At 43.6% G+C, this 27,919-nt stretch overlaps 1 protein-coding gene and 1 long non-coding RNA gene across 2 annotated transcripts in view; one reads left to right on the forward strand and one right to left on the reverse strand.

Moving 5' to 3' along the window:
- JAZF1 (JAZF zinc finger 1) overlaps positions 1-27,919 on the reverse strand; it is a 346,073-nt gene that overhangs the window by 107,951 nt on the left and 210,203 nt on the right. The window lies entirely within an intron of this gene.
- On the forward strand, positions 10,011-13,905 carry LOC120230346. Its single transcript, XR_005527979.1, has 3 exons — positions 10,011-10,338; positions 11,433-11,548; positions 13,608-13,905. It is a non-coding gene; the product is annotated as an uncharacterized LOC120230346 (long non-coding RNA).

Below are 27,919 nucleotides of genomic sequence, written 5' to 3' on the forward strand. Positions count from 1 at the left end.
CTTCATTTCTTCCTTCACATTCAATCTCAAATTAGGGAGCCAGTCTTTCCCCTCCGGATGATGCCAAGTTAGTGCCACGAGGGTGTAAATCAGGTGTTTCATAAACACCGTGTGAGCCGGTTTTCTTCCCAGTGGCGTTCCGGTTGCCCCTCTGCATGAGCATTCATCGCTTCCCTATCCAGCAGGTGTGTCTGCGTTTTGCTTTGGTGAGTGTGGCTGTTATCTGGGGGCAAGAGACACAGCCCCTTCTCCAGGGTGTTGGCAGACTACGTGCGTTCCACAGAGATACCTTGCGGCCCCACGTCCCACATCCTGAGGATGTCAAGGGCAACCCAGGTTTTGACTGGGAATGGAACCTCGTAGGCTTAAGTCCATCTCCCAATTTTTACACTTCCTTTGATTCCTATGACACAGTGCAATGCTGATGTGGAAATTACTTTGTACCGCATCCCTCCTTGGTGTGTCCTTAAGCGTACGTTCAAATTCCACATAAGGTTTCGCAGAAACTATGGAAACACATCCTCTACAGATGAGTTTCGCGTGAAAGTTACTGCCCCACTGGGCAGTGCGCAATGGTCTGATACCATTTAACGCTCTCTGAACACTACAAAGGGAGCTAAATCTTTCCAAACACTTTAGTAATAAGGAAGGTAATTTATGTGTCCGGTGTGCTAGGAGAGTCCTACCCGTAGGACTCTGTATTCCAGATCGTTCTATGCGTGAATCCGGTTCAATAGAAAGTGTGGTGGCTCAAAGGTGGAGTCAACAGTGCGTTAGGTTTTAATAGGCCTTTGTTTGCCTGCAGACAGATCCCTTAATTTTCTGGGGTACGCTACCATTTGCCATTGGGCTTCCTATTTTGAAAAATATGCCCGTCGACACACGTCGACTGAAAAAAATTAAGTAATCTGAGATACAAACTGTGACTTAAGCGGTAGACTATAATTTGTTTTGTATGTGCATGCCAGATTTAAGCAGCCGTTATCAAATTTTTCATTTTATAATGTCGACCACATCTTAAAACTTAATTATGCCTGCTATTTATTTCCCAGTCCTGGTCTCAGGCCAACGTAATCGTTTCTTGAACTCGCCTGAAACATATGGACGCGGGATTTCACTTATTGTTTTTGGTAAAGTCACTTTTTTTCCAAAAATGATGCAGGGGTCACATGAGAATCTTGGGTGCTGTCATTTGCCCGAAGCGGTTTCCACTAGCAACGATATTCATAAAAACACATGTCAGCAGTGAGCGCTCCAGCAGTCTGAGTAAAGCCAGCCCTAGGGAGCTTCATTTCTATTTTTGGGGCCTCACTGTCCTTCCAAGGAGCAGAAAATGATTTGGGATCGTTTTGCTCTGCAGGAAACCCCTTGCCTAGTTTCTTGTTCTCAAAACCACGCCCTTTTTGGAATCCTATCATCAGCTACGATGGGACTCTTAACACATGAATTCAAGAAATGTTTGACACCTCCCCACTATGCATGGGCACCTTAAAACCATCCCAAGACCTACAAGAAAACAATCCTTCCATCTTGGATCTTTGGGGAGGGGTCTGAAAACCCACTTTGGCACTTTCGGGGTCCTGAACTGGTGGTGGGGGTGGGGAGAGTGGGGGAAGAAACCTTTGAAAACTCTTTCAAGGCCAGAGCTTAAACACACAGCTACTGGACACTCTCCTAAACAAAGTAAAACAAACACCCTTCTAAACAAAGTAAAACAAGAAGACATATTTCAAACAGAATTAAGGGTGTAGGTATTGGCTTTATACAAAATGATGACAGAGCTAATGCAAAAAATACCCAGGGAAGCCCAGTGGGGCAAGCCACACCCAGCATGAACTTTCTGGACTGTGACCAGCAATCCTGACTCTCCCCACTGAGCTTCTGTGTGGCATCTTCCAACCTCTGGTCCTGAGGTGGACCAGCAGAGCCCTGTGTACCTCCTCCCTCAGTCCCAGGGGTCCGTGGGTCCCTAACAAGCCAGAGCTTCCCAGCAACCCCCTCCCCACACTGAGTCACCACCACTTCCCCCACCAGGTCTGATTACACCTGTCAGATTTTTATGGTTACTGGATTCGCTCCAGACCAGAAACCAACACACATCAGGGGTCTGGTTCATCAGGGTGCCCTTACCAAGGGATCTCAGGATCGGCAGCATCAGCCAGGACTGCCTGGCAGAAATGGACTCTACCCCAGAGTTCTATAACTTGTACGTGGCCCTGGTCTGGAATGGACAGACCGTTCCTGAAAAGAACTCATTTCTCAGAGTTTGCAAGTGATCCACGAATCTGGGATAGTCCTCAGAATATCCACAACTGTAGCAGCATTCCAGAATCTCACTGCGGGAGTGTTCACTCTACTTGGGTAACCAGGAGATACAACTAAATCTGCAGTAAATTTATTTAGTCTGGAAGGGAAATCAAATATTCTAGTCCCCTCCACATACTCTAAATAGGGACAAATAGTTTTGAAGAACTAATCTCCAGACTAATATGCAATTCTGAAGGCACTCTGGGATCGTGCATGGCCTCTTGTTCACCACCAGCCAACAGGGACTAGGGATGAAGCAGCCTCTGTGCTCCTGAACATTCTACTGACAGAAGAGTCAGAGAGTCTCCGTGGTCCCCCTAACAACCAACCAAGTCTCCTTGAGAATGTGGAGTACTCTGTGCTCGCAGGGCTGTGAGCGTCTTCCAAACCACAACTGGGAAGATTAGAATACAAATGCCCGGGTGGCACATCATTCCTCCTAGACCTGAATCTCTAAAGACTGGAGCCAGGAATTTGTGTCTTGAAGATCTCCTTAGGTGACCTGGGGGAAGGGCCAAAAACGGGACCCATTTGTTCTAGGTCACTGAGCAGCTCCAAAGGTGGCTTGCCACTATTTAACTTCTATCACATAGATTTACACAAAGACTCAGACTAAGTAGGACTGTGAATTCAAAGGCGAGGAGGGGTTTTGTTGACTGTCTCGTATGCGGTGCCTGTGTGCTTAGTAAACTATGTTGGTCTCCTCTTTACTCCAAGAAGCAGGGACAGATTATGACTGCCAACGAGGGCCACTGCCCTAAAAAGTGTGGCCAACAGCTGTGTGTTTAGGTCTGGTCGTGAGAGATTTTGAAAAGGCTTTCTTTCCTCCCTACTCCCTCAGTTCGGGACCCCCAAAGTCCCAATCTGGATTCTAAGGTCTTGTGATAGTTTTAAGATGCTAATGCATAGTGGGAGGTATCAAAGATTATTTCTTGAAGTCCAACATGTAGAAGAGTCCCATCATATCTGATGACGGGACTCCCACAAGGGTGTGGTTTCGAGAGCTAGAAGCTAGGCAGGGCGTTTCCTGCAGAGAAAAATGATCCCAAATCTTTTTCTGCCCCTTTGAAGGACAATGAGACCCTAAGACAGAAATGACACTGCCAACAAGTGCCACTGTCCTAAGAGGGAAGAAAAGAATTCAAACGGCTCTGGGTAGCCATGCTATCTCGTGCCCCCTGCATTTAATCTGAAATGTTCCGCATTTTTTTGCTTTCAGGAAAACTTGCCTAATGTCGGGGTCTTTTCAGAACAGGATCACGGAACAATTTGTTTTCCTCGCTGAGGTGAACATAAAAGCCTTATGTCTGTTCCACGTGTCACATTACCTAATAAAAGCAAGTGATATTAGGCATTTTGGTTATCTTCAGAGTCTAGGCTTTTGTGGCTTTTTCTAGTAGGGTAGATTGTTTAATCACTAAGCCTGGAGATGCTCATATCATCCTATGTTTGCAAAACAGTTTTAAGTGCTTTCAAATGCTTCCAAGATTAAAAAAAAAAAGTCTTGGGGCGCCTGGGTGGCTCAGTCGGTGAAGCATCCAGCTTCAGCTCAGGTCATGATTTCACGGTTTGTGGGTTCGGGCCCCGCATTGGGCTCTGTGCAGACAGCTTGGAGCCTGGAGCCTGTTTTGGACTCTGTGTCTTCCTCTTTCTCTGCCCCTCCCCCACTTGCATTCTGTCTCTCTCTGTCTCTTAAAATAAACATTAAAAAAAAGATAAAGTCTTGTCTTCTTTGTCTTCGGTTGACAAGTCAATTTCATTTCATCATCGGACGTACTTCTGCTAATGGATTTATAAGAACTACATAATAGTAGCCGCCCATAAAAAACGATCTAATAGGAACAATTAGTTTACTAAGAATCCACCAGTCTTCTGTTTTTGGCATTTTGGCTCATAGAAGCTTCTGCCTCTTTCAAATGAATCTACTTTATAAGAGGGCATTTATTTCTGGACATTTCACATAATTTAGTCAAGTCCACATTTCTTAATTTTTTCCTTTTTGATCCACGGTGATCTGCAAACCAACCAAAAAAACTATAGAATCCGAAATGTATCGAGTTTACTATCCCCTCCTTCTATTTGGTTATTTACATCCATAGTGACATGAGGTAATAAATTGCCATCACCAGCCACTCCTCACTGAGGATCAAAGCCCTGGAACGCTTGATGAAAATTTATTGGGCCTCTGCCCACGGATTCCCACCTGGATGCTGACAGTGCCCGCCGCCAGCGCTCGCTGTCTCGAGATGACAGTGATGGCTAACAGCCAACCCTGCCTGCCCCCTCCAGGCCAGGCCTCCCCTTGCTCTCCGATTTCACTTTCCTCACGTTACCGAGGTCTTTGCTCAACTTGCAAAGGCTGAGAGGATGCTGGGGGCTATGGGGCGGGTACAACACGCAGAGAGGCCTGTGTGCTGATGACTGTGCCCAGTGCCGGGCTGCCGCTTAGTTGGGGACTGGCGGCTCACGGACGTGGGGGTATTGGTGACTGATTGGACCCAGGGAGGCTGGACAAAGAGAGAAACTGTAGGAGGTGCTTCAGCTTATCACCACCAAGACGGTCAAATAAAAACTACATGCTGCTATTTGGTAAAATTCGTATGGAAGGTGGTGGTTTTATTTTTTCCCCCTCATCTAATCAAACAAATCTGGTGATACGTATTACAGACCTTAAGGTCCTAATGAAGCATTCTCCTTTTTCTACATTAATTTTCCCCCACCACACTGCAATGCGTATGGAAAAAGAACCCAAGTAGAAACCTCAGTAATAGTCTCTCATTATGTCGACAGTGGATGACTTAGCACTTGTGCATCAGTGTATTTTCAAGGGGTTGGAATAATCCCAACAGCCCCATATTCTGGAGACCAACTTCAGGCACGTAGGAACATTTTTGGCCAAGGTGTAAGGAACTGGAGCACAGCTATGGTCTGTATACACCAATAATCTACAAGGGCTTGTGGACAGTTCTACAACTTCCAAAACGTGGAAAAATCTAGCTGAGTTTTATCCATCAGTTCTCACGATAGTAACATTAACAAGGAGTCCCTCCTGCAAGCTATAGCCCATCTTCTTGGTGACTAAAAAAATGGAGACTATAAGATTTAAAGGTAGCTGTCGAGTTTTGGGGCTCTATTTTGGAAGCTTTCTCACCTAGACCCACTTCACAGTTGTGCCAGGGATCAGACAACGTGGCCGTTAACGTCACTAACTACCATCTGCCCTTAGAAGACACCATTTTCTGCATTCTTGGAAGGCTGGGACAGATGCTAAAATGTGCACCCACAAACAGGGCTGGACTCAGTGGGCCCTGTTGTCAGCTGCACACATATCCCATAAAAACCGCTTGCTCCAGCAGGTACATGCTTTGTGTCCCTACCCAGACTGTTACTCTGCTTTTTTTTCCCCCTGGGAATCCTTCAATTCAACAGTCATTCTGATAAATTCTGTAGAACAATACAGGACTCTGGAAGGCCAGGGAGAGCTGGGGGAAAAGGGAAGGGTTTGTGGTAGAAGGCAACTCTCAACAGAAGTACCTGGCTGACTGTGCTGACTCTTGGGCACCATCTGGCTCCTGCGATCCTCTCTGCAGTTGTGCCTGCCCCAACACTGCAGTTTTTCCCTTTTCCTTTTTTGTGGCTGAGGTTCCCACAGTGCCAGCTTTCAGACTGCATGTATCGTCTTGGAATCCAAACTGCATGCAGGAAAGAGCTACTATGCTCAGGGTATGAAGACCGCCTTTGCCACATGGGTCCTGACTCATTAAATGGGCTCTGTGGTCATTTAAATTTTGACCTCCCAGCCAATGCCGGTCTTCAAGAAGCTCTATCTCACAGCTTTGCCAGCGTCCTAGGATGTATATTAGGAGCTTCAAGTTTCACCGTTAGATTTAGGCAAACCTACCCCCTGTTGGCTCCCAACTCCAACTTAGAAACACCCTAGGATTTCTGACTACAGGTGTCTCTTCCACTTACCAGATCTTCTGCATCAGACCCATTGGGGATTTCTTTGCTCTTCACGATACTCTTGATAATAACCTCACCCCACCCTCCCTACTACACTTAGTAGACACAGGTATCCTTTTGAGTTTCACAGACATCTGTTAACATTTCTGAGGTTCAAGATTTGGTAGTATCATCATGAACACTGTAAATTGAGATTACACATAGTAAACTGTTATGTTATCTACAAAGTACTACAGAAGTGATTACTTGTGTCAGCCAGATCTCAGTGTAAAACTTCCTCTTTTCTCTGCAATGTTGTTGTGTCTATACACTCGGAAGTCATAGTACGACATCTGGGTACCACCCTAGATGGTGGATAGTGAAGCATTTGAGGGCCTAAATATGCAAAGCTGCTTTAACTTCAAAATGGTCTAGTGTTTTTTGTTTTTGTTTTGAAAGAGAATGAGCAAGTGTGTGTGCACAAGTGAGAAGGGAGAGGGAGAGGGAGTGAGAGACAGACAGACAGAGAATCCCATGAGGGGCAAGGGGAGGGGAGAGAGAGAGAGAGAGAGAGGAAGAGAAAAAGGGTGAGGGAGAGGGAGAGAAGTGGGGCTCACCTGAAACGGGCCTCAAGTTCACAAACCATAAGATCATGACTTGAGCTGAAGTCAGATGCTTAACCAACAGGGCCACTCAGGCGCCCAAGATGGTCCAGGGTTCTTAGACATGCTTAGAGCAGATCTGCTTGAACTCTATCCCTCCCAAGAAGGGCTGGGATTGTCTAGTGACCCTCCTATAAGTGTGATGAAAATACATCTATGGAAGACAATCCACGAATGGCCAAACATCATGACCAGGGGACCACTGAGTAATTCTTAGATAGGCATACATTGTACTAAAAATAAATGGGCCTTTTATGATAATGGTCCCAATAATTGTCAACCTATAGTAATTAAAAACCATATAGCAAGACTTGGACTGGACTTCTGAAGTCATTTTAACTTTGAACCAAACAGTTAACAAAACTTGAACTCTTTATTGTCCTACTCAGTGGGACTATGTGCTAGGAGCTAGATATTTTATTTACTCCAACACTTAGCCTGTGGTATACTGCACAGAACTACACGAAGTAGGGGGCGCCTGGGTGGCTCAGTCAGTTAAGCGTCTGACTTTGGCTCAGGTCATGATCTCACGGTTCGTGGGTTCGAGCCCCACATCAGGCTCTGTGCTGACAGCTCAGAGCATGGAGCCTGCTTCAGATTCTGTCTCCCTCTCTCTCTGACCCTCCCCTGCTCATACTCTGTCTCTCTCTCAAAATAAACATTAAAAAAAAAAAAAAAAGAACTACACGAAGTAGTTGTTTCAGTCTCGTACGTTAATGGTTATTCCAAGGCCTAGGACACAATATTACAAATCAGTCCAATACGTTTCTATTAAAAATGCAACGATGGCTCGATCTGAATTTCAATCATAAAAAAGACCTTCCTGTAGCACACAAGAGGACTTAGCCTTTCTTAATTTTCTGCAAATGCAAAATAAGGCGACTACATTTTCCTTATAAAATGGCATTTAAATAAATGGTTATAATAATCTTGCCCAGATTTTTATGATCATAAACCACTTAAAAACTGGAGTTAATTACTTCTATTTACTCATCTTACTCAAGAAGTTTGGCTCAGTGCCTGTCATACAGTAAAGGCTCAAGAAACAGTTTTATTATTAAGCCCATGTCCTCTACTTCAGTTTGGTTTTCATTTTATTCTGGGCTTGATAACTTTTTTAGGAATAATAGTGTAGCTCACCCTCTGATAGCTTATAATGGTCCTGACCCTAAATTCCTGGATATGTTAGTTCTGCTAAGCTAAAAAATACCGCTAGTTGCCTGACGAAATATACAGGCCTCTGACTACTTAATAATGCAATTTTCACCAGGTTCCAAAGCGTTTGCTATCGCAGTATATGCAAGCACAAAGTAAAAGCATGCATTTGAGATGTCAGAGCAAAAGCCATACGCTTACTTTTCCGATTCTGGTCCTCTTTCCTAGGCAGCCATACTTGGCTTTGTGGCTAAAGAATCTAACTGTGCCTATTCCTCTGTAACAAATTAGGTCACTCAGCAAACATTCAAATTCTGATATAGGATTCTCAGTAAATGCTTTCAGAATGAAAAACTGGTTAATGAGAAGGCAAGGGGTACGGGTACTCCCAGCAACTGCATTGCCAGCAATTCCATTCAGTGTAACCGCGAGTTTGTACTCAGTTCCTGGGGCATAAATAAACAGCTCTTGCCTTCAAAGAGCCCGCAGTCTAGCAGGCAAGGCAGGTACACAGATAAACATAACCACTTCCACACTAGGTGAAGGTAATAGTCTGCACAGAGGAGTAATTAACTGTAAGGGATAGGAGGAGTCAGGGAAGTCCTTTTGGAGAAGCTGGGTTTTGAGGAATCCATTGGAGCTTATCAGATAGAAAACAGGATTAGGGCATTGATCCTGGCACCCAGTAAAATGGTTCCTATGCCTCACCTGGGTCACCCATCAAAACAGGGGCCCCTCTGCCAATGCAGACACAGCCCGTGAGCACAAAATTACAGTCTAATCCACCGATTCTGTTTACATTCTTTCATGGGTCTCGTAAGTAATACCAACAGCTGAAATACGGATCTGGCTAAAAGAAACCAAATCCCTTTAGGCCTTCCCAAAGTGCCTGAGCTTTAGCCGAGAGTGGACTTGTCTCTTTCGACTATGAATCACCGAGGAAAAGGGACTGAAGCAAAGGGACTGAAGCAAAGGGACTGTAAGCGGCCACGGGGCTGGGAGAGCAAAACAAGCCATGTTCCTCTTTCATTAAAATCAGATGTTATCGACCTTAGCCTGTTTTCTTCTCTTCCTAAGTACAGACGCAGAAATGCATTTAAAACATGTTCAGGAAAAAATACATTAAGATAGGTTTATTCTTATGAGAGTACAAACATGGTAGGTATTTGAAAGGCACCTGCTATCAATATTCAATATAAAAGTCTTACCTATTTGATCCCTTAAATGTTACCAAATGGAACCACAGCCTAATCAACAAAGAGCTTTGTATATTAAATAAAATCATCTTAAGTTGAGAAAAAAAGGGTTGTTTTTTTTTTTTGCTGCTCTAAAGGCAGTAGCATGGGATATTAGTTACAGTATTAGCACAATCCTGAGATTACTTTGTTTTAAAAGCATGGAACAGATATTTGATGATGCCTTAGTTCTACTAAACTCACGTTTTTCCAGCTGGCGAACATAATCTGAAAAGTTAAGTCATGTAAGGCTATGAGGCCCCATGTGCTAAAAATACTCTCCGCTTTCCCAATTTTTCAAGCCCCTCTAATCCAATGTGCAGGTGGCTACATTTTAAGCTTGAACTACATTCTGAGGTGTGGGCCTTGTGTTAACTTCAGCCAAGAAGTGAAAACTGTCCAAACCCAATTCAGGCATTCATCTGGAAGGTAACATTTGAGATTACAATTTACGTGTATAAAAAAGGATTTACAGACTTAATGCTGAATCTAAAATGGGCTGTTTTAGTTACCAAGGCAAATGACAAATCCAGCCCTTGGACACTGTACTTAGCTGAAGTGCCTGTAGTTTATGAGAAGCTCAGCTTTGAGAGGGCGAGGCTGTGGGGAGCAGGCTTCCCTAAAGCCCCACAGTGTGGCTGGGGTGTGTGACCTAATCAGAAGGGTCTAGAACCTCAGAATCTCTATATACGGAACTCCAGCCCGGCAACACATATACACTCACATTCTTTTGTTGGGAGAAAGGCATTAAAAAAAAAAAAAAAGAAAGATCGATTTAACTTGAACAACTGGGAAACAAAGACGGAGAATGATGTTTGAACCCCTTTCAGATCAGACCAAAGGGCTGGACAAAACCGCAACTGTCGTAAGTTAGGGGCTGAGCCTGGGAGAAGGCAATGATCGCTGCTACTTCAACGGCCCTGGGAAAAGACGGGTGGCTTATCCTGGACAACCATGACGCGGCCGGCTCCTCACTGGACATTTGACCCGAGAAGTCATAGCAACAGGATTACCACTACCCCAGCGTGGCGGCAAAGGTAGTAGACCCTGGGGCTGGGTGCTGTGACCTCTGACTCCTGTCCCCAGCTGGGGCCCTGCCAGGTCCCTCTCATCCCTCAGCCAGACCCTTCTGGGCAGGCTGTCCAGGTGCCAGTAAAACCGTGTCTTTCGATGCTTCTAACTACAGGCATCGCAGAGGTTTCGGGCAGACTTCCTTCGTCCCTGTGGTAGGTAGGTAGGTAGCCCACCTCATTACAGCTCCTGTAGGTACACACACCCGTTACAGGTGCCACAGTGTTTCTTTTACCTGTTTCCCTTCACTGAATTTTCTCCACCTACCCTGCCCAGCCTGGCTGGAGGTGGGTGAGCTCCCAATGATTACACAAGGTTGACCAAGATGGCCCTCGGGAAGCTCAGTGCGTGTAGGTACCGGTAGAGGGATGCTAACCATGCAGGACATGGTGGGGGGTGAGTATGGCCATTAGTTACAGGACACTTACTTAGGGGGGTGGCTTTTGTGGGGCCTTCTTGTCCATCTGTGGGATCAATCCTGTCCTCCACTCCCTAAAGAAGACATCCAGCCTTATACTCCAGCAATTTTTCACTATCATGATTGGTCAGCCCATAAACGAAGGCCAAATTCAGCAACTCAAAGAAAGGTGGCTTAGGGTACCCACCTGTCATGAGTAAAAGTGATTACTCTGTGAAAATCAAAGGCATCAAAGTTAAGGTCCATGGGGAGGATACGGCAGGCTTGGCTCCATCTATGAGCAAGATCACTCTCTGAGCACCACACTTAACTTTTCAGGCTCAAGTGGGACTCTCCTAATGGACTTCTCCTAACTTCATGACAATTATGGGAGCTGGCCAATAAATTCCTGTGGTTTGGCCTACCTATACTTCTCAAAATATATCTTAGTCTTGTACATACTCAACGCATACTCGTCAGTTGATGCCAGATTTGTGAAGTAATAGAAAAACGTGGTAATAAGTGAAATATCCTTTGTAACTCCTATGAAAATCAAGCCAATGTGCATTCCCTGAATTCAGTGTGTTTTTAGAAAAAGAGGTGTAATTTATATCATTTCATTTATAATGGTGCTAAGTTAATGTTCTTGGCTGCTTTTGACAGAGACCTTTCCAATCGGACTGCAATGATTTGTTTCTCTGAGATGCTTTCCGTACGCGAAGACTTTTAATTAGCTTTCTAGAGTGTTTTCCTAATGGACATCACCTCCGCAAAGCCCTGTAAGTTTCCTGGCTTCTAAAAAAGAACAAGAAGTTGACTCATATTCTTCGAGTTTCAGGCTTTCGGTGGGTCAGGAACAAACTGTTTCCTGAACACGGGGTGCAAATGCTAGGAGCTCCCATGGACAGGACTTCCTCTCCACCCACTCGCCCAACCCCCACGCCTGCTCGGTGGCTTGACGAAGCTTTTTAAATTTTGCAACTGACTGCGAGGGTGTCACGAAAAGGCGTGTTTATACACACACAAAAACCATCAGCTGGGAGTGGGAGTACAATAGGAGGCCACAGTGAGTCATGTGACTTCACACAGCATTTCCTAAAGGGCTTTAGAGTCAAATACAGGTGGAAACCCCGAGGCTAAACAAAGTTAATCAGTTGGCTTAGCGAAAATGAAAATTCTCAGAGGCTTTAATTTGCACCGTGAATCTTTCAACCTCGCACCACGAATAGGTGTCTAGGATGTACCACATCTCCCAAACTTAAATGGACTATAGAATCCTTCTGAAGAGCATCTCATGGGATGCGGTGAGGAATTCACTTTGGGACACGTGGACTTCATTTACCGAATTCATGGAGCCCAGGAGGAATGAAGAGATGGACTTATGTTTGGAATGGGGTAGGGGGCTGTGGCGTGGATCAAGTAGTGGGAGGGCCAGCAAAGTCGTTGAGTAGGACACAGGATCAAGGATTAACGATCAAGGATCCTTTAAGGATCAGGATCCTTTATTCAGTGGTGAGAGTTTCAATGATGAAGCAGAGTATAAAGTGACATATCGGCTAACACCTATTTAATTTGGATCTATCCTTTGCCCTTCCTCCGTGTTCCCATGAGAGCAGATGATCAACCCACATGCCCAAAGAGCCCTACTAAATCACGCTCTTTGGGTTTATGACTCAGGCATTCAAGAAATATTTTAATACGGGGATGCTATCAGAGAAGGTGATGTATTAGGCTGTGATTAGCCAATGCCCTTGAACCTTATAAACAGAAGTCATTATTATGCTCTACTGCCCCTCTACCAGGAATGGTCACTTATTACGCCTCATTCTCTACCGTCAACCAAGACTCTTCAAAGCTCCGGAGGGGAACGATGTTTTTCCTCACACAAATGCTAGAGACAGCCTTCTGGAGGAGGGGGCTTTATGTGGGAGTGGCACACATCCAGAGCACCAGGAAAGTTATACTAAGGAGAACGGGTAAAAAACGCAGTCATGCCAAACTTCACCCACCTCACCAATTTGGTTGAGGCCAGGCCTGGCTGTCATAGACACCTGCCTCCGGGACACAGGGCTGGTGTGAGGACAACATCTGCAGATTGTAGATTCCGCCACTTGGGAGCCCGGAGGCCAGAGGGGTAGTGAACTCTGTTGGGGTGCTATCTCTGAAGTAGGGGGTCCATGTATCTGAGATCCCACAGAGTCAAGGCTGCACAGGAATAATGGCAAACTTTAACTTTTCCATCAAAACTCAAAATCGGGGCGCCTGGGTGGCTTAGCCGGTTAAGCGTCCGACTTTCGCTTAGGTCATGATCTCGCGGTTCGTGGGTTCGGGCCCCGCGTCGGGCTCTGTGCTGACTGCCAGCTCAGAGCCTGGAGCCTGTTTCAGTCTGTGAGTCCCTCTCTCTCTGACCCTCCCCTGCTCACGCTGTCTCTCTCTCTCTCTCTTCTAGAAAAAAAAAAAAAAAAAAAACAAAACACTCAAAATCAAGTGTGGTAACTCACGGTGCCATTTCTTGATGGAGAGTTTGCGCTGCTTGAGTTTTGTTCTGCCCTGAGTCTGCATTCCACGACTCTCTTTCCCCCTAGTGACAAAGGCCTGTTTTGATCTGACATACAGACCTCTTTTGGTTCTATCCTGGGGAAGTGGACAGTATTTAAATCATCAAAGCACTCCACCGTGACCGTGAAGGACACCAGCTTAAACTTGATAACACGGGGCCACATCTATTCCAGAAGTTCCTAGCTTTTGTGCCCTAAATGTTAGGCTCTCATCTGGCACTGCAGAAGGGGTTTCCAGTGATTTATAAAATAAATCGATTTTGTGCTTTTTATTTTCCAGGAAATGGTGACACAAGGGATCATGTTCAAGGTGGTCTCAGAGAAAGTGACATCTTGGGCTGGTTTGCCTTAAAAAGATATTTCTGCAGGATTTCGATTCTGCAGCAGGGATGGAGTATTATAAATTTCCAGAACTTCTTATATAAAGGCATAAAAAGTGAATAAAAATGGACTCAAAAATAGATCCAAATGGGGTGCTTCAGGTTACCTGGAGAACTATATTTCCCTCCTTTGCCCCAGCTGCATTGTTGCAACCTTCTATCATCTGGAAGATCCTATTTTAAGACACTACCTTAACAAATGCCTCTGCTCTCTACTCAGACTTCTGCAATACTCCAGTAAGATTAATGAATTCACAGGCTGTTTCCAAGGATTTAATGGCTTCTTAATAGAATAGGGCGCACACACAGCTAGACTGCTACGACAAATCATAAAAGGTTCTTAATAAGAAACCTCAATTAGTTAATTAAAATTTGCTAATTGAAAATTCCAAGGATAGCATGTAAAATACTACAGACCTCTAGACACAGCAATAAAACACGAATCTAACAAGTCCGTCAGACAAGTTCTACAGATCTAGGCAGTTGGAGAACTTGGTCAGTGAGATAAGGAGTGAGGGAATAGGTCATCTTCACATAGAGACCTTGCGAGCAGTCTAATATTTCAGGAATGAGAACTGGAAGTTATTATTTATCACAAAGAGAGCAGGTACCAGGAACGGGGGCCATCTTTATTAATTTACTCCTACGTTTCGTACTCCTCTTCCTCCTTTACAGACTCATCTCCCTGCACTGGCGCGGGGGTTTCCCCATTTTGTATATTTTAGCATCTTTTCTTGTTTCTAAAGGATGCACCTAATATTCAGGGTGATTCTACAGGAAAACGCTCAAAATAAACATCGCTAAGGGGACTGAGGTAGTTTCTATTAAAGAGGAGTTCACATGTTGAAGGGAAGGAATGCCTCCCACAGCAAGTAGACAGACAACATTTTTAAAAATGTCACACAACCAGTTCCAAGTCAAGGGGAAAGAAGAGTGACAACAGAGCTGTAAGAACCGCCCCCCCACCCCCCGTCAGCGGCCACCCTAGCCCATGTGCTGTAGGGTGCCACCCCAACAATCTGTAAGCTAGACTTCCCTGCTCATCTGAAGCATCCCCGGCGCGGTGCAAAATGGCTCTAGTGAAACCTGAAGTCCAGTCCACGTTCTCTGATCCGCTCTTGTTATAAACCAGAGGGTCCAGTCCCACGTGAAGCATCTTTACTTAACGTGGCTCACGAGCACAGTGAGGTCAAGTGTTTTACCTCTGAATTCGGTCTTGGAATTTGGGGTTGCGGTCTGGCCTGCACCAGACCCACCCTGCTACGTCCCCGTCGGGTCTCCTTACAGAGAACTGTGGGAGCAGAGAACGGAGGACTCTGGGTGATGGGCGGTGGGGTGGGGACAATCAGGGAAAGAGTTGGGATGTGACCCGGTGATAGAACTCAGCAGAGGACCAGGAGGAGTAACGGCGGTTGTAACACCAGTAACAGAAGTAGAGGAGTAGTGGGAAGGTCAGCAGCAGTGCTGGCGGTGGCAGAATTGTGACAGTAGCCGTAATATCAGTAATACCAGCACCACCTGGGGAAATGCCTACTGAGTGCTCAAGACTGTTTAGACTATTAATTTTTATTATGCTCCCTTTACAGATGAGATAGTTGTGGCTCTGAGGTTAGGTAGTCTCACTGCCACACGGCGAGTAAACTATAGACTTGAGATTCTTAAAGTTTATTTTGAGAGAGAGAGAGAGAGAGAGAGAGAAAGAGAGAGAGAGAGAAAGCGTGAATGCAGGGGAGGGGCAAAGAAAGGGAGAGAGAAAGAGGATCCCAAGCAGGTTCTGTCCTGAACTGTGAGATCATGACCTGAGCCAAAATCAAGAGTCCCGTGCTCAATGGACTGAGCCACCCAGGTGCCCTTAGACGAAACATTTTAACAAGGACCTTCTTGGTGTTTCTAGTTATACTCGGCATGCTCTGGACAAATCTCAGGAAACACCTCAAAGCCATTCACTTCCCCCTTCCTTCGGCATGGAATGCCTTTCTTTTTTCCTCTCTGGCTAGCCAACTCCTATTTATACTGCAAAGCCTAATCCCTTCCTCCTCCATGAAGCATCTTTGATTACTTCAACTCCCCTGAAGTCACCGCACTGACATTTGAGCTATAACTCAGCTCAATACCTTGTGACACAGTTTGCATTTTTATTTAAGTTTTTGTGTGTGTCCTCTTACTTGAGCGCAGGGGCCGCACTTTATATTTCTTGGTCTCTCCTAAAGCACCTGGAACGTGTAAGCTTACATTATCTTTATTTCACAGAGGATAAGCCCAATCAGTGCAGCGATGTAAGGAGGGCCCAAAGGAGGGCTAGGGCGAAATACCAATTACTTTACTCAGCATAAAAATGCACTTAACACCCGCCCCCCCCCCCCCCCCCCCAATTCTTCTCTTTGGAAAAGGTATATATACATCTGTGAGTGACCTTCTGACAGCAAATGGGAAGTTTCAGGACATGGTATCTCCCCAGTTCATTAGGCATGCTACTGTCTTTAACCAAACAGACTTTCACTGGAAAATTTTATACAGTTGACAATTCAAGGGTCTCTTTTCAACCAACCATGTGACTGAATGGACCCCATGGTTCCAGGAGTGAGAATTTACTCATTTGGAAGAAAAACCTCTTGTTTCTAAGTGCGAGTTTCGTTTTTTGTTTTGTTTTGTTTTTTAACATTTTAGAGAGAACGTGTACAAATGGCGAAGGGGCAGAGTGAGAGAGAGAGAGGCGGGGGGGAAGGGGGGGAGGTGTGACCTCACCAACCATGAGATCACGACCTGAGCTGGTATCAAGAGTCAGACACTTAACTGGCTGAGCCACCCGGGTGCTCTGGTAGGTGCCAGCTTTTCTTTCTTCCTGCGGGCACGACACTTGTCCTGCGTAGGAAATTTCTTCGGGTTACTTTCACTATGGGATAACTTCTAATAAATGAACCTGGCATCGGGAACTTAGAAGAGACATGGTGTAAAAATGGGACAAGCACCTGACCATTTCGGATACTCCTTGCCGGGAGGGCGCGAAGCTGCGGAAGGATGACGTCTGGAGGAACAAAGCTCCCAGGAGGCAGTGCGCCTCTCCGGCTGACACTGGGCCTGCCGAGAAGGGCCTGGCCGCAAAGCCGCCGTGAGCAGAGCAGGAAGGGAAGACACGACAGGGGAGACCCCGATGGTGGGTAGAATGCACGACACACAGAGCTGAGAACAAGAAGTCACGTGAAAGCAGGACAGACGGCAGATAATGCAAAGAACACTGGGGCTCTAAAAAGGGACTTTGTGGGGCGCCCGGGTGGCTTAGCCGGTTAAGCGTCCGACTTTCGCTTAGGTCATGATCTCGCGGTTCGTGGGTTCGAGCCCCGCGTCGGGCTCTGTGCTGACTGCCAGCTCAGAGCCTGGAGCCTGTTTCAGAGTCTGTGACTCCCTCTCTCTCTGACCCTCCCCTGCTCACGCTGTCTCTCTCTCTCTCTCCTAGAAATAAATAAAACATTTAAAAAAAAATAAGATGCACTTCTCTGCTTCCTATTTAATTAATTAGTCTGTTCATAAGCCATTTCCACACTGTGAAATTATTATTGCTTTCTAATATANCAGCTCAGAGCCTGGAGCCTGTTTCAGAGTCTGTGACTCCCTCTCTCTCTGACCCTCCCCTGCTCACGCTGTCTCTCTCTCTCCTAGAAATAAATAAAAAACATTAAAAAAATAAATAAAAATAAAATAAAAATAAAAAGGGACTTTGTGGGGGGCGCCTGGGTGGCTCAGTCAGTTAAGCGTCTGACTCTTGATTTTGGTTCAGGTCATGGTCTTGAGGTTCGTGAGTTCAAGCGCCATATCCTGCTTGGGAATCTCTCTTTCCCTCCACCCCAAAATAAAAAAAAAAAAAAAAGAAAAGGGAATGTGTGTGAGAAGGCAATGGAACAGCCAACTGGGTGAATAAAGGCTCACTGCAAGGGAAACCTGGTGCTCACTGCAAGGGAAACCTGGCATTCAGAGGCTTATTGTTTAAACTTTCTTCCGTGAGAAACTCTGAGAGGACAAGAACAGCTACCAGCCACCTAGTGCTCACTGTGCACCAGGCACTGTTCTGAGTGCTTTACGTGTATTACCTTACACTTCGTACTTACCACAACCTATACCAACGGCAAAACTGAAGCAGAGAGAGGTTAAGCAACGAGCCCAAGGCTGCACAATTTACCAAAGGAAGAGAGGAGACTTGAACACGAGGAGTCTGTGTCAAGAGGCTGTGTACTTAACCACGAGGCTATACCATCTCCCACAGATGCCTGGCATACAATTATAACAAATGATATAGGATTCGGATTTTCCTAAGACAGGACTTTGAATTCTCACTGCTGCCCAAGGATGGGGTGTGTGAGTGAGGAGCCCAGGAGGTGACCTGGCCCCACCAGCCTCCTCATCCTGCCTCAGAATTGGGAGTGGTTTTCTATTTGTCACCACACACATGCCGAGGAACACTGGGGGAGAGGTTAAAACGCTTCTTTTTCAGAAAATAGTCTCCCTAAAGAAAGCTGACAGGGAGGGCTAGTGATGGCAGGAAAGATGGGTTTGCCTGAATTTGTTCTTGGATCAATTCAAGAATGGAATGATCAGCTTTGATCAGCTCTAGGATATAGAGCTTTCCACCAGACATTTTATATAAAACAAGGAAATGTCATCACAAAAGAGTTTTAGGAGGGGACACCTGGGTGGCTAAGTCGGTTAAGTGTCCAACTTTGGCTCAGGCCATGATCTCACAGCTAGTGAGTTCAAGCCCCACGTCGGGCTCAGCACTGACAGCTTGGAGCCTGGAGCCTGCCTGCTTCAGATTCTGTGTCTCCCTCTCTCTCTCTCTGCTGCTCCCCTGCTTGAGTTTTTCTTCTCTATCTCAAAAAACATTAAAAAAACAATAATTTCAACCCTTTTTGCTTTTTGCACACCAATTTTTAGTTGATACACATTCCTAACAGTCTTTTATAATTCACATAGAATGGATATTTTCACTCAACTTATTGAGAATTTACCATATATCAGACTAGTTACACAGAAAAGGAAATGCATGTAGACAAGAAGTAGCAGATAACTTTTCTTCAAACTTTTCTTACTGTAGATGTGCTTAACTTTGCTGGCCTTCTGTTAGAAAAACGTCAGGATTGTTAAAAGTTATAACTATTTGGGAAAATTACTAGGAGGTCCGTGGCCTGAAGTGTTAAGAAAGCCAAGCTCACAGTACCTATCCATCGCTTATGAAAAGTTTAACCGACTTGCTCTAATGATTGGATGATTCACGGTCTTTTTAAATCTCCGAGATTCAAGATTCGCTTTTCGAAAACCAGAAGGCTTTCATGCTAATCCCGGACTCTCCAAGCGACAAGGGGCACCAAAAAGATCAGAAATGGTGGAGAGGAGTTATATGCAGAATCCCATACTGAACGCAGAACTAACAAATCCAAGGAAGAAAGGCAGAAAGGCTCTGCGAGGCCATAAATTAATTACCTTTAATGGCCAGGCTTAGGGTAAAAGCAAATGGACCAGCAAGCACTTCCCTATCTGCTGCTTTCATTTTGGTATTTAGCACTAGAGTTAAAATCACTTTTAATCAGCGAGAAAGGCAGTTGTTTTTAAAACAGTAATGTGCCGAGGAGAGAATTTCCCCTGATATTGAAGGGAATTTGAACTTTGGCCCTGGTTGTAGAATAATCCTACACGTGCCAGTCTGGGATAAATTGCACATCTTTTTTTTTTTTTTTAGTATCCTTTAAATCAACAGGCTAAAGTTCGCCCAAGGTTAACATAAATGATTCCACCCACCATCTTTCCTTTTAAAACATCACTGGACAAGGGTTAACTTTTACCTTTAATTTAATAAAGGAAGCGAACCGAACACAGCAAGCTTTCAGAATCAGGGAATTCAAATTCCAAAGGATATTGTGCTTTGAAGTAGAATTTTTTAGGGCTGATTTTCTATAAATTGAGATGGACACAGATAATAAGACAATATTTTCTGGGGAATATAGTCTCATACATACTATGTACAGTTTGGCATATGGCATTCTGCAAACATATTTCCGAATTGTTAAGTCAATGAGATTTTAGGAGTATGAAAATGATTGTCTTTCTATCACAGCTCAATGAGCTCTAAATGTGAAACAATGTAGCTTTGGGGCTATGGCTTCTTCCTATTGAGAGGATCAGGGCTAACTTTTGGAAGAGAAAAAAAACCCAACTTATGTTTCAATTCAAATCCTGTCCCTGTTCCCCGTAGCTATTCATTCAGAATTAAAACAGTGGCACAGGAGTGACTGTCCATCCTGGGGGTCTTCCCCACATTGGTAGTGGGCCATAAATAATCGCACAGGTCATAGCACATGGATCGATGTTCGTAAAGGCGCCATTTTAGACAAACTAAGGTAGACTCATGCTGAAATCTACGTGAGCAGTATTTTCTCCTATCCTAACACAATTTCTTACGGTGGACAATGATGCCAACATATGAACTGGTCACTTAGGGACCTATAACATACTGATGGCAACTGTGAATCTCTCTAGCCCTTCACTCATACTCTCCCTCCTCCTGATGCTTTGGGATTTAGTAGAAATCTGCTTTCACTTAGGAATGTGTAATGAACGTTATCATCCAATATCTACCTTGTGGCACAAATTGGAGACTCATTGTTAAATAGCATCTGCTATAGAAAAGGTCCCATGGAAAATAATCTAAAAGAAATAAAGCAAAAAAAAACCTAAACAAAAAAAAGGGAAAAAACTATTGGGACATAGACCGCTGCTTGCTTCAGGGTAATGTAGAATAATGAAAGCTTATAGGCAGCCATCGTGATACAATGGAGTCCATGTCTCCATGACCTCTATCTTATGGGAGGCATGTTACGTGGTCATTTTACTTTATTTATTTTTTAATGTTTTATTTATTTCTAGGAGAGAGAGAGAGAGAGACAGCGTGAGCAGGGGAGGGTCAGAGAGAGAGGGAGTCACAGACTCTGAAACAGGCTCCAGGCTCTGAGCTGGCAGTCAGCACAGAGCCCGACGCGGGGCTCGAACCCACGAACCGCGAGATCATGACCTAAGCGAAAGTCGGACGCTTAACCGACTAAGCCACCCAGGCGCCCCTGTGGTCATTTAAAAAAATAGTAATTTTAGGGGCACCTGGGTGGCTCAAGTCGGTTTCAGCTCAGGTCATGTCTTGCATTTCATGAGTCCGAGCCCCACATCAGGCACTGTGCTGACAGTGGGATTCTCTCTCTCCCTCTCTCCTACTTTTGCTGTGTCTCTCTTGAAATGAACTTAAAATTTAAAAATAAGTAAGTAAATGAAATGACACAACTACATATATATCCTAGATAACCTTATACACATGTCTATAAAATTAGATTGAGACTCAAAATGAAAAGGAATACACATAAAAATGTTGTGTTAAAATAGTACGATATAAATGATCTACTCTCTGTCCACCATCTTTATAGCCTACCTTAGGATTTCCTTAATTAAAAAAAAGCTTTCTTGTGGGGGTGCCTGGCTGGCTCTATCAGCAGAGCATGCAACTCTTGACTTTGGGGTTGTGAGTTTGAGTCCTCCATTGGGCGCAGAGATTACTTAAATAAATAAACTTAGAAAAATATTCTGTGGCCCACACAGTATAAAGCGTTTTTGTTTGCTTGTTTAATACAAAGGAATCAAGCAGGAGATGACTAGGGAAACTGGAGAGAAAAGGTACCCACCCATTCCAGTGGTTGTGAATCCTTTTTTTTTTTTCCCCTGGTGGTTGTGAATCTTAGTGATGGCTGGTTGGATCACCTTAGGTGCCAATGATGATAACTTATGGGTCTGTTAGTCCTTAAAATAGGAGCTAAAATGCTCAAGCTAATTTCAAGCAAAACTCACAGAGAGACAGAGAGAGAGAGACACTGAGACATTCCGAGTAGATCTAGTGGTCTGGAATTTATCGTGGTATCTGTGACTGAGTGTGCGAGTATGTCCGCATGTGTTTCTTTTTTCTAACATTATCAGCATGAGAACGACTAGAAACGTGCTGTAGATTTTTCAGAAGTCAAGACAGCTGTGACAGCTACAGGGTTTCGTTTATAGACACTGACACTGCACATTTCAGTACATATCAGACTCAAAGGTTAAAATATGTACATATTGTTCTTCAGCATGAAATCTACACAAAGATCATATCTCTTGACAGCGCCAAAATGTTGCATTTCTTATTTTTTTCAAGTGGTTGTACTCCCACGATAACTTTGTTCCATGATACATATATATGTATACATTTATAAATATATACATATATATATATTTATAACACAAATAGGCCAACAAAAAGTCATGTATCTAATGAAAAATGCACCCATTCCATATGCAAAATCTAAGACAACGTAGATCTGAATATGCTCATTGTTATAGTCACATTGTCTCACACAGCACAAGTAAGTTTTCCTCATGGCTAATAATATTTAACACACAATGTCCATCACTCAAGTCTTCTGACATCTCAAAATTACTATTTGAGATGAATAAGGGCCATGGATCACGACATCCTTAAATTTCTCCAAATTTGACTATATGATGAGGACTGGCGAATGTAACTCTGTTTAAAAAATTTATATTTCTATGTGATACAGGTTTTTCGAGTATATTTCAGTATATTCAGTTGAGTGCTGATTAACCCTCCTTGATCTTTAGTCCTGACCAGAAATGAAAGATCCTGTGTTTTATAAATCTTCAGATTTACCAAAATCTAATGTGCTCAAGACTAATGAAAAACGAAAGAGAAAAACAAAGCCAAAAATCATAAATCCTTCCCAACTAGAAGGCATTCCTCCTTTATCCCCAAAAGAAATTCATTCCCGCACATCTTGTTTGAATTTAACTTCTGAAGTTCATCTCATCCCATCCCTAGAACAAGTCAGGCAGCAGGGGATAAAGACAGGACGTCATGAATAAAAACACATGACCAGTGCAGCCACTGTACACATGAAAACAGGAGAAAGAAAAATACTGTTGAATGATGTGTCACTTGGATACGTATATTTCTGTATTTTGTCATGAATGTTCGATAGGAAAGCTACTGAAAGTATCTGAATTCTCCTTCCCCTGCTATTACAAAACATGGAAATGTAATCAGAAAGAGCTAATGCTTAAGGAGCGGCACACTGGCATCACTTTCCAGGTCTCGATTTGCTAAAAGAAGTAGTGGTCAACACATTAACACTATACAATACATTCGGCAACTCTACATGGAAAGGTACGACTCCCGCTAACACAAGGCCAGGTTCTTCCGAGAAGGTGCCTTGCACAGATGCTGGGTGGGAGTTTAACTTGGGAAGAGTGCTGTTTTTCTTTTATCCCCACCCGCTCTTTCTTACACCAGCCTCACATGATTTATGGTATTTTTATTGCAAATACAGTAATGAAACCTCACTTTGTGCAGATTGAAGCGGTGACGGGGGAATTGCAGTGGTTTGGCGAGGAATGGAGGTGGAGAGTGAGATGCAAAATTCTATTCCTGTCACAAGTGAGAAAAACATTGTTCAAGGTTGACCCTGGACACAGTCGTGTACATGGCGGGGGTGGGGGAGGGGCGGACCTGGAAGGCAAAAGACACCAATGGTGCTAGTGTGTGGAATGCGGCCATGCCTGTAATGAGATGAAGTCCATACACTGCGTTATCCCTCTTCTGAGCCTCTGTAAATACAGAGGAGAAGCAGGATAACATGGTCTGCCACAATCATTACTGGTGGCCAAATCTCTCTGGTGGGAGGGGCTGGTTTACTTTCATGCTTTTATATTAGTTGAAACTTTTGGATAAACAAAATTCTTTGGAAACTCTCAAGGGGTAATCCTGTCTGACCTTCCCGTGGTACCCTGCTTAGAAAGTGCTTTCCAGATCCTAATTCCTTTAGAGGTCTGGGATTCTGATCTGGTAACTTGCAAAGGAGCAGCGCAAGCAGCAAAGCTGAGGTGGTGGCTTAACCTCCCAGCTGCCGAAGTTCAGACAAAAAAAAAAGAGCACCGAAGGGACATCCAGGTTGACTGCAAGGTGGTGTGGATCTCACAGGCCTAAGGAACTGGGCCAGTCAGGGTCAACCTCTAAAAGCCAAGGGATTTGAAAAGGCCCAATTACCATTTCCTATTAGAGTCTCTCACCATAGGCCTCTGCTCTTTTGGGGAGGAGTGGAGAGGAGTGGAAGCTGGAGGGAGTGGCTGTCGAAAAGAGCTGGGAGCAGAAATCGCCAACACGCTTTCTTTTTCTGCCCTCTCAAATCTGGTTCCCTCCTGGTCTAGGGCCTTTGTGATTTTCACAGACTGATCACAAACGGTGAAAAGGAAGGAACATATCTGAGTGCAAGATGTGATCTTTGATTCCTCGGGAATCACACACATGTTTATCTAGTCATTCCATTTCCAACAAGGGATTCTCAAATTTTATATGAGTGATTTGATCACTGTCCTATAGGGGCTCAGCTATACATTTTGGCTTCTGTCTAGATCTCCTATTCAGTATCCCTTTGAAAGGAAATCCAGAAGGCAGCTCGGAAGTTGTAGCCTTCCTTCAAGTTTTGAAAAGACCCAGCCTTGTTCTACATCATGGCCCTGTGTGCATGAAAAACGTGAGACTGATCACTCCAGTCATTCATAGATACCATGTACTGACATTTTCATTAATATTCAATTGGCAGAGTTTTAAAAAATTGGTCATCCTTAATGCCAGCAAGGAAATAATGAAACAATATTCTCATTTGCCACTGTTAAGAATAAAAAGGACTACCATCTTTTATGGAAATAACGTGACAATCTCTATCAGTGGTAAAGTCCACACTCTTGAATCTCCATTCTGGAAACTTGTCAGAGGGAAGTTTGTAACACCCTTTGTAACAGTGAAAAATAGAGAACAGTCCAATGGCTGTTGGGAAATCGTTAAGTAAATTCCAAGTATTAATCTGCCAAATGATTATTTAAAACAATATTTAGAGGTGAAAAATACAATAACCCTAAGAAAAGGAGATGACAAAATCCTATGTATGGCAGGATTCTGAAAAAATATGCAGAGGAAAAAAGACTAGAAGAAAATACCCACAAATGCTAACCATTATTAACTCTGGGTGGAAAAATTTCAATATTTTCATCGTCTTTATTTTACTAAATTTTCACACTGATGAGATATTACTTTTCTAAAGAGAAAAATATGTTAATGAGGTAGTGAATCAAATAGATGAAAATTATAACAATGGAGTGTGCTTTTTGGTTATTAAGTTTCTCAAGTTGGGAAAGAGTCAAAGGAATTCTAGTGGTGCCTGGCTGGTTCAGTCAGTACAGCATGTGACTCTTGATCTTGGGGTCGTGAATTCAAGCTCCATGTTGGGTGTAGAGATGACTTAAAAAGAAATAAAATCCTAGGGGTTCCTGAGTGGCTCAGTTGGTGACGTATCTACTCTTGATTTCAACTGGGGTCATGATCTCATGGTTTGTGAGACTGAGCCCCACATTGGGGACTCTTGGAATTCTCTCTCTCCCCCTCTCTGCCCCTCCTCTCCTCACACATGTGTGCACTCTGTGCGAGCATGAATGTATGAGCTGGGGAGGGGCAGAGAGGGAGATGGAGAACCCAAGCAGGATCCATGTTGTCAGCACAGAGCCCCATGTGGGTCTTGAACCCACGAACCTTGAGATTATGACCTGGGCCAAAATCAAAAGTTAGATGCTTAATCAAGAGAGCCACTGAGGTGCTCCAATAAATAAACTTAAAAAAAAATCCTAATTCCCACTGTGGGTAAGGAAGGGCAAAATGAACGCCTATACATCCTACACTGAAATATATTTCTGGATGATACTTTGGTGAAATATATTAAGATTTCAGTTGTGCACATCTTTAGACTCTGCAACTCCCTGACGGAAATTTGTCCTAAGGGAATAACTGGACTAGTGTGTGAAAAATATAAACACAGGTTGTTCACTGTTACACATCAATAATTTTTTTTTTAAAGTGACCTAGGGGCACTTGGGTGGCTCAGCTGGTTAAGCGACCGACTTTAGCTCAGGCCATGCTCTCACAGGGAGTTTGAGCCCTGTGTCTGGCTCTGTGCTGACAGCTCAGAGCCTGGAACCTCCTTTGGATTCTGTGTTTCCCTTTCTCTCTGCTCTTCCCCTGCTCACACTCTGTGTGTCTCTCTCGGTCTCAAAAAATAAACATTAAAAAAATTTAAAAAAACAACCTAAATGTTCATTAAGAAAGGGTTGGTTAATTAAATTTATAGTAAACCCATATGTAGGCTAATACGTACCCATTATAATGATAATATAGCCATGTTTATTAATGTATAAATAGTTCCACAAAGAAATTTGTTTAAAAAGGGAAATTATATAAATGGAATATAGGGTATGGCTCATTTATGGATTATATGTTCTGTTTTGTCTGTATGAACACACTTTACTATGAAACTATTTATGTTAACAAATACATGTATTATACAGAGAGAATAGAACACAAAATCTTGGAAGAACACAGGCCAAAATGTTAAGAGTGTTATTTCTTCTTGTGTATGATAGTAGAAGTACAGGTGATTTTTGTTTCTTTTATAAATTATATTGATATATACAGCAATAACCATGAGAATGAACTGTTTGCGACACCTAAGACTTCAGATTGGGGGCACCTGGGTGGCTCAGTCAGTTGAGTGTCTGACTTTGGCTCAGGTCATGATCTCACGGATCGTGAGTTTGAGCCCAGCATTGGGCTCTGTGCTGACAGCTCAGAGCCTGGAGCCTGCTTCACATTCTGTGTCTCCTTCTCTCTCTGCTCCTCCCCAAGTCACACTATGTCTCTCTCTCTCTCCCAAAATATATAAACACTAAAAAAAAAAAAAAAAATTAAAAAGATTTCAAAGTGGTCTAAAGAACACTGAACCAAAAGCTTGTAACCTCACCCCCAGCTTAAGAACTAAAATACTAATACAGATAAAGCCCTGTCTCCTTCCCATAGTACCTCTGTCCCCAGGGATAACTACGATCCTAGGTTTTGCAGTTTTGCAGAAACACACTTCTTTCTATTTTCATGACACATATATGTCTACCTAGGTACATTGCTTTTATTCTCAAAAATATATAAATAAATAAAGCCATTCTCAATTTTTTAAAATAGAAAGCTGACATGGCTGTGCACTTTAGGATAGCTCTGGGGAGTGGGTCCGAAGCTGCATTCAAGGGCATCTGGGAGTGTGGGAGGGTAGATGCTACGGTCCCACCTAAACCTTGTCTGGTCACATCCCTCCCCAAGGCATGGGTAGGAATGGCTCAGGGACACTTGTGGAGTTCACCACCCATATTCGTGGATTCTCATTAGCAAGGGTTTTTTGAAAAACCACCTATAATGGTAAAGCAATTTGAAATCAAATTGAAAAGACCAAATTTTCTACACAGTTTATCATTAATTTTTTGTTTTTTAAGTTTTGTTATTTTTTGAGAGAGAGAGAGAGAGAGAGAGATAAGTGGGGAAGGGGCAGTGAGAAAGGGGGACAGAGGATCTGAAGCAGGCTTTGTACTGACAGCAGAGAGCTCGATGCAGGACTCAACTCCCGAACAGGGAGATCACGACCAGAGCTGAAGTCGGACATCTAACCGACTGAGCCACCCAGGTGTCCCAACTTTATTATAATTTTTAAACATGTGGATAAACACTTAGAAAAGCATCATATTTGTTGAAACCTAATTCTTCCAGTTTTTTCTTATTTTAGCATTTTTACAGAGCAAAAGTAAAGAGGTATGAGGGACTGAAAATGAATTGCTCGAAATACCACTATTTAACCACTAGAACACTAAAACTGAAGTGACTGACAAAGTACTGGTGAGTTGGCAAAAACAACTGAAAGTCTACTACCTTGCCTGCAGGAGAGTGGTATAGTTCCACCACTTTCAAAAACTGTTTTTTCACAGCTAAATACACACTCTACCATGCTTCAGCAATTCTACTTCTAATAACATACCTAAGAAAAAGGAATGCTACATCCACGAAAAGACTGGTCCAAGAATGTTCATGGACTCCACTTATAATAGCCAAAGACCATCAACAGAATAAATTTGGTAAGTCATGGAGTGGAATACTATGTAACGAGCAAAAACAAAACATGTACTGATACATGCAGTAATACTGATGAATTCCCAACATTGTTGTGCCAAAGAAACCAACTAAGTGGAAATGAAACAGAAGATCACCTGAAAT

The sequence above is a fragment of the Hyaena hyaena genome, unplaced genomic scaffold (genome assembly GCF_003009895.1).
Source record: "Hyaena hyaena isolate Hyena2069 unplaced genomic scaffold, ASM300989v1 scaffold_40, whole genome shotgun sequence".
Taxonomy (NCBI): Eukaryota; Metazoa; Chordata; class Mammalia; order Carnivora; family Hyaenidae; genus Hyaena; species Hyaena hyaena.